The following is a 10,472-nucleotide window of genomic DNA, read 5'->3' as shown; positions in this document are numbered from 1 at the left end:
TTTAGTTTTCTAAGGCAACTTTACAGTCATTGTGCAGTTAGCCTGGAAGATGTGCCCTAACAGGTTAGAGCCCACGGAGGGGACTTGGATGATATTCATTCATATATTATAATGACAACACTGGGTCTTCCGGTGTAGCAATTCTCCACCTTTCTTTCATCCAGGATGAAAATTGACAGCAGTGCTTTGAGTGTAAGAAATGAGAAGGGATTTGACTATTGCAAGCAAATACTTTTCTGTGTATTCGATCAGGGCCTAGATGTTTATCTCAAAGTTACTGTTATGTTTGTTGAGTTATATTTTATACTGTAGAGTATTCTGCCTACATATTAGAATAGGCTCCTACCGTTAGATTTTTCTTGGTTCTAGAAGAGGCCAGCTATTTAGTGGGTGCTTATGAGATGAACTTGCTAAGAACAATTATTGAATTAGCCTTACATAATTTACTTACGTTTCCTAAACTCGAGTGTACCACAATATTGGTAATTTGAACTTGGGGAATTAACTCTGCTTTATTCTTTCTCACCGTATTTTCCAGCAGGAAGAAAGGCCACCCCAATCCCAATATGGATTATTCGAAGATTTTCGAGCATGAAACGGTAATTTTTTTTACATAAGCTGTTCAAACAAAGTTTATTTATTTATTTATTTATTATTGGGACTTATATGCCGCCCTATCTCCCGAAGGACTGAGGGAAGCTAACAACAAAACACACTAATACAAATGTTAAAAAAATATTAAACTAACAAGCCCCAGTGATAAAATATTAAAAACATTTTTTAAAAAAAGTTGCCTGGTGGATTTTCCTTGCTGCTTGTAATTCTTTTTTTTTTTTACATTTTGTTCTCATTTTACATTTTGTTAACTTGCTAGAGGAACAAGGCTGAGTGGTACAAAACCAATAACCTCTCAAGTTGATTTGCGTACAGAGTATATGAGTAGTCAGCAGCTACATAGCAGATGCCAAACAATCTGCCCTTTGCATGCTGAAAGATCATTTGCACAATAAGCACAAAAGACACATTTGCTGTTTCTCTGGGGCTATATCGCAAGTACCCATTTTCTTCGGTAAGGCTTTAGTGGGAAAGAAACTTGAGTTCCTTAATGGAATGATTATGTAATTACATTAGTGAAGACATCAAGAAATGTATTCTTGCAAGAGCTATACAGACAGTCCTTGACTTACAACCATTCGTTTAATGACTATTCAATGTTAACAGCGGCACTGGAAAAAGTGGCTTAGGACCGTTTTTCATACTTTACAACCATTGCAGCATCCCCGTGATTATGTGATCAAAATTCAGACCCACTGGAACGTTTTTATGACCTTTTGCGATCTTCGGACAAGCAAACTCAATGGCGGAAGCCAGATTCACTTAACAAATGCAGTTTAACCACTGCAGTGACCCAAATGTGGCAAGGAAAGTCATAAAATGGGGCAAAATTCCCTTTAACAACTGTCTCCCTTAGCCAGAGAAACTTTGGGCTGAACTGTGGTAGCAAGTTGAGGGTTACTTGGCACTGGAACCAACTCACTGAGAAACGGAGCATTCTTTCCTTGGCGTAAGAGAAGAATTTTTCCCACGTTATGTTGTCAACAACAGAATGTTCCTGAGCAAATTCCTGATGCCAGGACCTGAAAGAGAAGCTAAAGAAAAATAGTTGTGGCAAAAAAAAGATACTAATATCATTTTTTTAATTTTTTGTAAAGCTGGATAAGGAAGTTTACAGTGACTTTGACCAGCATTGGAAGCAAAGCAGGCAAAATGGTGAGTTTTCATTTGAAATTCATTAATAGCCGCCTTCTCATTCTAGGCCTCTTCGTTGTCTTAAATGGTTTCACATTTAACGATGGAGAAAAAAAGACACCCTCTGCCCTTTGGCCCTAATGGCCTTGTCGAGAATGGAAAAAGTCTAACATGAACAGTAAAGTATTTCTTAGTCCTCTTAAAGAATGCCTCCCAAACTGAGTAAATTATCCAAAATTGAGAAAAAATGATTTTTCTTGGGGTGACAACATCTGAACCCATCACCCAATCACAACAGGGATAATTGGTTTTATCTATATCAGGGCTCTTCAAACTTGGCCCTTTTGTGACTCGTGGACTTCAACTGCCAGAATTCCTCAGCCAGCGTGCCTGGCTGAGGAATTCTGGGAGTTGAAGTCCACAAGTCATACAAGGGCCGAGTTTGAAGACCCCTCCCAGAATTTCTCAGCCAGGCATGCTGGCTGAGGAATTCTGACAGTTGAAGTCCACAAGTCATCCAAGGGCCGAGTTTGAAGACCCCTCCCAGAATTCCTCAGCCAGGCACGCTAGCTGAGGAATTCTGGGAGTTGAAGTCCACAAGTCATCCAAGGGCCGAGTTTGAAGACCCCTCCCAGAATTCCTCAGCCAGGCATGCTGGCTGAGGAATTCTGGCAATTGAAGTCCACAAGTCATCCAAGGGCCAAGTTTGAAGACCCCTCCCAGAATTCCTCAGCCAGGCACGCTAGCTGAGGAATTCTGGGAGTTGAAGTTCACAAGTCATCCAAGGGATGAGTTTGAAGACCCCTGATCTATATTGGGCAAAAATAACCTTCTGATCAGCAGTTTTGGGTAACGAAGGAAAAAAATTGGGAAGCACTGTCTTAAGGAATCGTACAGTGATAAACTATTTCATGTCTTCATTAACATTTTATGACTTCATAATATTCATACGTGGCTTATAGAAGGAGGGAGAGGTTTCCAGCCTTCCTTTGCCTCATCGCCATTTTTAATAGAGGTAGCCCTCAACTTACAGCCTTCCATTTAGCGACGATTCAAAGTTAAAAGGCATTGGGGGGGGGAAAGTGACTTAGGACCATTTTTCACACTTAGGGCCGTTGCAGCAACCCCATATGTTCCTTGCGATCAAAATTCGGACGCTTCTCCACTGTCTTGGATTTCCGATGGTTGCAGAATCCCGGGGTCATGTAATGACCTTTTGAAACCTTCTGACAAGCCAAGTCAATGGGGGAAGCCAGATTAACAATCGTGTTAGTAACTTAACAACTGCAACCTGGCAAGAAAAGTCATAAAAGGAGGCAAAACTCACTTAACAATTGTCTCACTTAGCAACAGAAGTTTTGGATTCAATAAATCAAGGATTACCATAGAATCAGAAGTGTGCTTTTTTTGTGTGCACACCTGGGACCTGGGATGACTAGCTGTAGAAGTGAGCCAAGAACTCATATAAATACATACTGTTAACACCTTGTAATCCCTACAGTGGATTCCCTGTTAGAACCACAGCAAAATGTTGAGCAATCTTTCCCACAATATGATTACAATTATACTAAAGATCGGTACTGCACAAAAATGCTGGGGTGCCTTTAATTTCCTACGCAACATTTGGCCGGGCAGGGTCTGCAAGGCTGTGATGCAGGAATCTCCCCAAAATAGGTGGGAGATTGAAATATCAGAAATATCAATATGCTACTGGAGAAAATTTAAAAAAACAATCTAGCTAACAGCTTGCTGGGCTGCATTTTGCATTTATTAAAAGAGTTACAGGTCGTCTTCACATTACACCGGTTTCCTACTTATGACTGTTGCAACATCCCCACAGTCATGTCATTAAAACCAACCAGCATATATCTACAATAGTGGCAGAATCCTGGGGTCCTGGGATAACCCTTTGCAATCTTCTGACAAGCAGAGTTAATGGGGGGTGGGTGGGTGGGGAAGCCGGATTCATTTAACAGTTCCCTGATTCACTTAGCACAGCAGCGATTCGCTTAACAACCATGGTGAAAAGGTTGCAAAATGGGGGCATGCCTCACGTCACAACTGCCTTGCTTAGCCAGTGGCGATTTTGCGCTCGGTGGTGGTTGTAAGCCTAGTGAACTGTTTTAGAGTTTCTCCACACAAACTCGAAAGAGTTTTGTTGTTCTTCAGAGGACGATTCCCAGTGGAACAGCCAGTCACCCATTTATTCTCCAGAGCAAGCAGATGGACTGACCAGTTCTTCATCTGATGAGGTAAGGAAAAAGGCACTCTTAAAGTTACACAAGTTTGTGGTTCAAGTGCTTGCGCACTGTGGGCTCCGAATCCCTCCGCACATTCTTTGAACGCACAGAAGCCCCCTCACGGATCCATCATGCCCATGAAAATAGAACAGCTGATAGCATCGTGGACATTAATTCTAGCTAATTTAATGGATTGATGGAAAGCAAAACTATTGGCAGTGCTTTGAAGCTGGAGTGTTTCTCTTCCATTATATTATCATTTCTCTTCCGTTATGCGGTTCCCTTCCATTTACATTAGCATTTCTATACCGCCCTGAGTCCTTCGGGAATAGGGCGGTATAGAAATCTAAATAATAATAATAAATAATAATAATAATAATAATAATAATAATAATAATAATAATAATATTGCAAGGGTCACACGGACACTAAAAAGGACTCATTAACAATCATGGTGATTTATTGGCCACTGTCAAAGGATTACACTGACTCAGATTTATTTCAACAGTCCAAAGCGGAGGAGTGGAATGAAGAAGCCTCATCTGAAGGCTCTTTTTCAAGGACTTCCAGCGATCCCTACTGGGGACCAGGACGTCAGAGGTCAGAGTATGTTTGCCTCTTTGACGGCAGGCCCCGGTGTACAGTTACTATTCAACCCCAGGCAAAATCTGCCATAACTCCAAAAAAGAACAGAGCTAAATTGCAGTTATTAGACCTGAATGATAAGGGGAAGCACGATGCTTCGTCTCAGACAGAGGCATTTGCTGAGCCTGGAGAAAAATGCAACGCGGCTGTGCAGTGTGTCATCATCCGGGGCTGCAAGTGTACGAAGGAGCTGTCCTACACCCACAGTGCTGAAATTGTGTCTTCGACTAGCAAGGTAGAGACCGCTGGAGGGCAGAACGCTCCAGCAGAAAGTGCAGTCCTCCAGCCTGCAAATAGAAATGCTTTGTTGATTAAGAATTTGTCTCCTGAAGCAGCTTGTTTCACAGTGGCAAGGTCAGCCTAGCTCGGTCTAACAAACAAAAGTGGGGAGGCGGGGGAAATGCGCCCGAACATACATATTCATTGGCAGTGCAGTCAAGAACAGAGCTTAAATTAATGTGTTCCTTCCAGCATACACGTTTCCCAGCTCTTGTTTCATTATACAGATCGAGGGATACTTAAATACGTGTGTCACAAAACTGCGGGGAGTTAAGCAATTATAATAACATTGATGAAAACAACATATAGAATATATTGCTCGTGTGGGTTAGCAGCTTTTATCTTCTGGCTAACTGTTTTCTCCATCCCGTGACTAAATAAATCTTCCTGTACCTTTCAGTTCTGTTAACGTAGTTTAATGTAAATGTCTCTTGTGAAAACAATACTTAATTTGTTTGTATTTTGTCCTTTTCTACCTAAAGCCAATAATGCACAGTGGCCCAGTTCTGCCATAATGAGTCCTGCAGGCCAGAATTGGTTGGCAAGCTGAAGCATTTGTCCTCTTCAGCTGAGCTGGGAACAGGAGGAAAGGAACGGGTGAATCCTCATTTTTAAATGATGTCTGCACCATAAAATTATGGCTGAAGAGCCTCACCCAGAGTTCATTTGCTATTTTGTTTTTAAGCAATCTTTAAACATAAGTTTCCTGGTTAAACTATAACTAAGCATGCAAAAATAAAGAGAAGAGGGCACACTTCATCCTGTTATTCATTGATAGGTGAAGGAGCAGATTTCCCACAGTAAATAAATTGGATGAAAGATTGAGGGATTGGACCAATAGATTTCCATTGTATTGTAAACTCTTAATACTATCAGAAGCTATATTAGAAATGAAGAATTTCTGCATCGGAAATTGGGAGTTTTTAAGAATGCTCCTGAATAGTTATATTTCAGCCCTCCTTTAAACAGGGACTTAATTCACCAATTCTTGCTTTTATATTGAACATCTTCTGGTTTAAGAGATTTGAAATTTGCTGTTGTCGTAGCTACCGTATGTTGCCTGTAATTCAGGAATGACAGCTTATTTTAGTTTTACTGTTTGAACAACTGCTGTGCTAAGGAAGGCACTTTCCTATCCATTCCTGCCTTCAGTTTTGCCATATCCATGTGGGTCGGTCTGTGGTTGAAAAAAAGCTAATTTAAAGGACAAGTATTGTTAGTATCATCTCATCGGTTAAGCAAAGAGAGAGAGATACTAAGTCTTACTGAAGAAAAAAGAGGGCTGAGCAAGTTGCTGTGTAATGCCTTTGTCCTCTTTGAAGCATGTGACTGGATATCTTAGCAGACTCCATGGCTGTTCTCAGCCTGGAAGACCTTGAGCCTTGGAAAAAATGAAATTGTGTTCTAAAGTTACCTGCATCTCATTAAAATAAACATCGGTTTTAAATGAATTGCTTCTTACTGGAAAGGTTTAGCTGTGCTAGAGTTCAATCCACACACAGAACATACCTTGGCTGCACTGTGTGGCTCTTTTAAGAGTTTCTCTTAACATTAAACCAACATACTGCAATCCCCACTTGTAGAATTCACAGGTCTGTGCAGAATTTAGAAGAAACAAATAACCAAGAACTGCTTTTTCTGGAGAGAGGGAGATTCAGAGATGGATGGGAAAGAAAGCAACACACACACACACACACACACACACACACACACACACACACACACACACGGAGTCCTTGACTTACAACCGTTCACTTAGTGACTGTTCGAAGTTACGACGGCACTGAAAAAAGTGACATCATCATTTTTCACACTTACGATCATTGCAACAGCCCTAAAGTCACATGATCAGAATTCAGCCGCTTGGCAACTGGCGTTGGAGTGTCCCAGGGTCACGTGATCGCATTTCACGATCTTCTGACAAGCCAAATCAATGGGGAAGGCACTAACTTAACAACCGCAGCGATTCACCTAACAACTGTGGCTAGGAAGGTGGTAAAAATGGGGCAAAACTCACCTAGCAATGGTCTCAACTTAGCAACAGAAATTTTGGGTTCGATTGTGTATCTCAGAGGTCCCCAACCTTTCGGGCACCGGGGATCCGTTCCGTGGAGAGAGGTTTTTCCGTGGACCGGAGGAGGGGCATGGTTTTGTGTGCCGCGGACGGGGCTTTGCTTGTTTGTGCGGACCGGTTGCTAGCATGCCGCAGCCCTGTACTGGTCCATGGACCGGGGGTTGGGACTCCAGTCCGCAGACAGGGACACGGCTACTACCGCCACACACCAAATTGCAGGCGGCAGTGTGCCTTCTCCACCAATGCAAGCCTCAATGCATTGTTGCACTTCAAATGCAGCACGCAACTAGCTCGGATGTTCAAATAATGGATCTGGGCCAAGCGATATATTACGAAGAGGCGCTGTCGTTATATTGTTCCACCCTTTGATGGATACCCCAGAAACACTTGACTAGAAGGATTCACACGGCTAAGCATTGGTGCTCTCTGAACTTGGTTTTCCTGCAGACGTTTCATTGCTAGCTGTGATGATGTTACCTAGTTTGGTGATGAAACATTTGCGGGAAAACCGCCAAGCTCAGAGAGAACCGAGGACTCCACAGTTCAACCCTGAGCTACAAATTTACTCATTTATTTATTATTATGAAATTTATTGACCATCCATCTTACCACTCTGGGTGGCTAATTTTCTGTTCTATCGGGTTAACCCTTGTCGATCAAATGATTTTGGTAGAATTTTCAGCAGTGAGTAAATCGCAGCTTTGAACTGCATCTATTGTCAGCCTGGGCAGTTGTGTCCCTTTGCTGACCTGTTCCCCTTTTTCTTCTTTCTTTTGCTGTTTTACTTTCTGTTGGCACGTTCACATATAGACTTCTCACTCTCCAGGGATTTGAGGTAGTCCTAAAGATTTTGATGGAAAAATTGCTATTAAGATACTAACAGTTGACAAATTGGTTCTTTCCCCCCCCTCCATTGAGGACACCTTCAAAGTCCTTGTGGTGGCGTTTGGTAGGTGGTTAGGAAAGGCACACAACTGCCTCCACTTTTAGAAGATATTAACGTATTTGAGAAAGTACTAACGTTCTTTTTGAGATCACCAGCACAGCTGGCAAGAGCATGTGTGAATGTGCCCTGCCAATCTAATTATCTTGCAAGCAAACTGAATTTCAGAAAAGGATTATTTAGTTAGGTGGCTTCCTGCTGGAGGAGGATTCTCTACATGGGACTGGCTCGTGCAAACCCGTTTCCTAAATATTTTACAATATTGGCAAACGTGGCTATCGAGGGCTTTCTATCTCCAATGGAGATATTTATTTATTATTTATTATTGGGACTTATATGGCGCCCTATCTCCCGAAGGACTCAGGGCGGCTAACAACAATAACATATAACAGAAATTAAGATAAAATTAAAATTAAAGTCATCTGTGCAATAAATTAAAATTAAAAATTAAAAATAAATTAAAAATTGTAAACATAATTAAAATGCCTGTCAGTCCAGGTCAGCCAGGTGGAAAAGGAGTGTTTTGAGGCCGCGGCGAAAGGACCAGAGATCTTGGGTCATCCGAAGCTCAAGGGGAAGTTGGTTCCATAGGGCTGGCGCTCCCACAGAGAAGGCTCTTCCCCTGGGGGTCGCAAGGCGACATTGTCTAGCCGACGGTACCCTGAGGAGGCCTTCTCTGTGTGAGCGTACTGGGCGATGGGAATTCGTTCCCGGCAGCAGATAGTCCTGCAAGTATCCCGGTCCTAAGCCATGTAGGGTTTTAAAGGTAAGTACCAGCACCTTAAATCTCACCCGGAGGGCAACCGGTAACCAATGCACCTCACGCAGGAGGGGTGTAATATGGGAGTATCGGGGTGCTCCCATCACTACCCGTGCAGCCGCATTCTGCACCAGCTGAAGCCTCCGGGTGGTCTTTAAGGGCAGCCCCATGTAGAGAGCATTGCAGTAATCTATACGGGAGGTAACGAGTGCGTGGGTGATATCCATGTTTCTAGCATGTACGCAGTATCATTCAGTAATCGGGGAAAGAAAATAAAGGGAAGAAACTAATTTTGTTCCTAAGCTTTCAGATTGAAGATTTATCTTCATTGTTTGATAATCCAACATTTGCAGCCACAGGCTTCTATCTCCCATCAACTTCTCTCTCTCTCTCTCTCTCTCTTTTATGCACCACCAGGAGACTCCAATTTTATAAGCCTATTTGGAAGATAACAGCAAATCCAGTGGTCGTTTCCTAGGAGACTTGGGCCTACTAGCTCTGCTTTCTTCATCCCGCTAGTTACTAAATCAATTTTTTTTGCAAGAAGCATCTTTCCTCTTAAGATACAGGGACCTGTCTGCTTTCATTAAATATACGAAAACGGTAGAATGGGGAAGGCGGGGGAGAAAAACAAACACCTTTGCTGCTTTTATAGCTGGATTCAGTCAAAAGGGGTTGGAAGAATAATGGGGTCCCTTCTGTGTTACCGCTTTTTTCTTTTTTTCTGCAAGGACCTTAGCGGAGAGTAACACATTTTCACGCAGAGACGCCGACACAGAGAGAGGTTGGAACACTAGCAGTCTGCAGCACGTGAGATTTCTGTGTCTTACCTCCTAAATAAATTGCTTCAGCTGCTGTGGTTATGTTTACGTTACCTTTAATTATAAAATCTTTTCCGTTTGCACACAAACCAGCAGGTCACTTGGCTTTTAGCTTATTCTTGCAGTTCCCTTCTCTGGAAACTCATTAAGCGATAATGGCACAGACCTGCCGAGAGGGACAACAGGACAGTAATCTGCATTGTCTTCCAGGCGTAAGAATTTAGCCATTTATTTGCACTCGGTCACATTCAGAAAATAATGGAAATATCAAATCTGTGGTGATCAGATGAGGGAGGGGTACCCAAGATAAATCCTTTTTTTAAAAAAAAAAAAGAAGAAAAAGGAATGAGTTCAGGATTGGAATATCACTTCTTTGTGATTTACAGGTAGTCCCCGACTTAGGATCGCTTAATGGCTGTTCAAAGTTACAACAGCACTGGAAAAGGGGACTTATGACCGTTTTTCACACTTGCGACCATTGCAACATCCTCAATAGTCAGATGATCAAAATTCAGGGGACATTAGATGAGATGTTTTAACAGCCGTTGCAACGTGTGGCCGTAATGGGGTGGGCTCCATTATGGTCCCAATCCTGAGACTAGCTGAAAGTTATAATAGCTTAAAGAGGAAAAGGGGGAAAAATGCAGGCTCTAAATAATTCCTGTATTATTTCTTTTCATAAACAAAAAATTATTCCTTAATGTTAAAATTTAAACCCTCGTCTCCACCTCAAGGAAATTGGCTAACAACTTCCAATTAAAACGTCCTAGCTGGCAAGCAGCTCGGTAAAGGTAAATAATATTATTATTTTTTTAAAAAAAGAAACCTTTCTTTTCTGAGTTCATTCTTAACAAACAGACAAGTAGCATAAGTATTATGAAATTTCTGAGAGACCTATTAGGTTTGCGGAGTTTTATATGAGAATATAAAAGATAAAAAAGTAACCAATGGTTGAAATCGA

The 10,472-nt window shown here is 41.9% G+C and overlaps 1 long non-coding RNA gene across 1 annotated transcript; it reads right to left on the bottom strand.

Annotated features, from left to right (window-relative positions):
* Positions 1-7,556: 7,556 nt before the first annotated feature.
* On the bottom strand, positions 7,557-9,679 carry LOC310642883. Its single transcript, XR_014492980.1, has 2 exons — positions 9,566-9,679; positions 7,557-7,828 (listed from the first exon to the last, which is right to left on the bottom strand). It is a non-coding gene; the product is annotated as an uncharacterized lncRNA (long non-coding RNA).
* Between the last annotated feature and the right edge of the window lie 793 nt (positions 9,680-10,472).

This window comes from Vipera ursinii (assembly GCF_947247035.1).
Source record: "Vipera ursinii genome assembly, chromosome: 6".
NCBI lineage: Eukaryota > Metazoa > Chordata > Lepidosauria > Squamata > Viperidae > Vipera > Vipera ursinii.
Note: the sequence above shows the minus strand (reverse complement) of the source record. Positions and strands in the feature narration are given on the sequence as shown.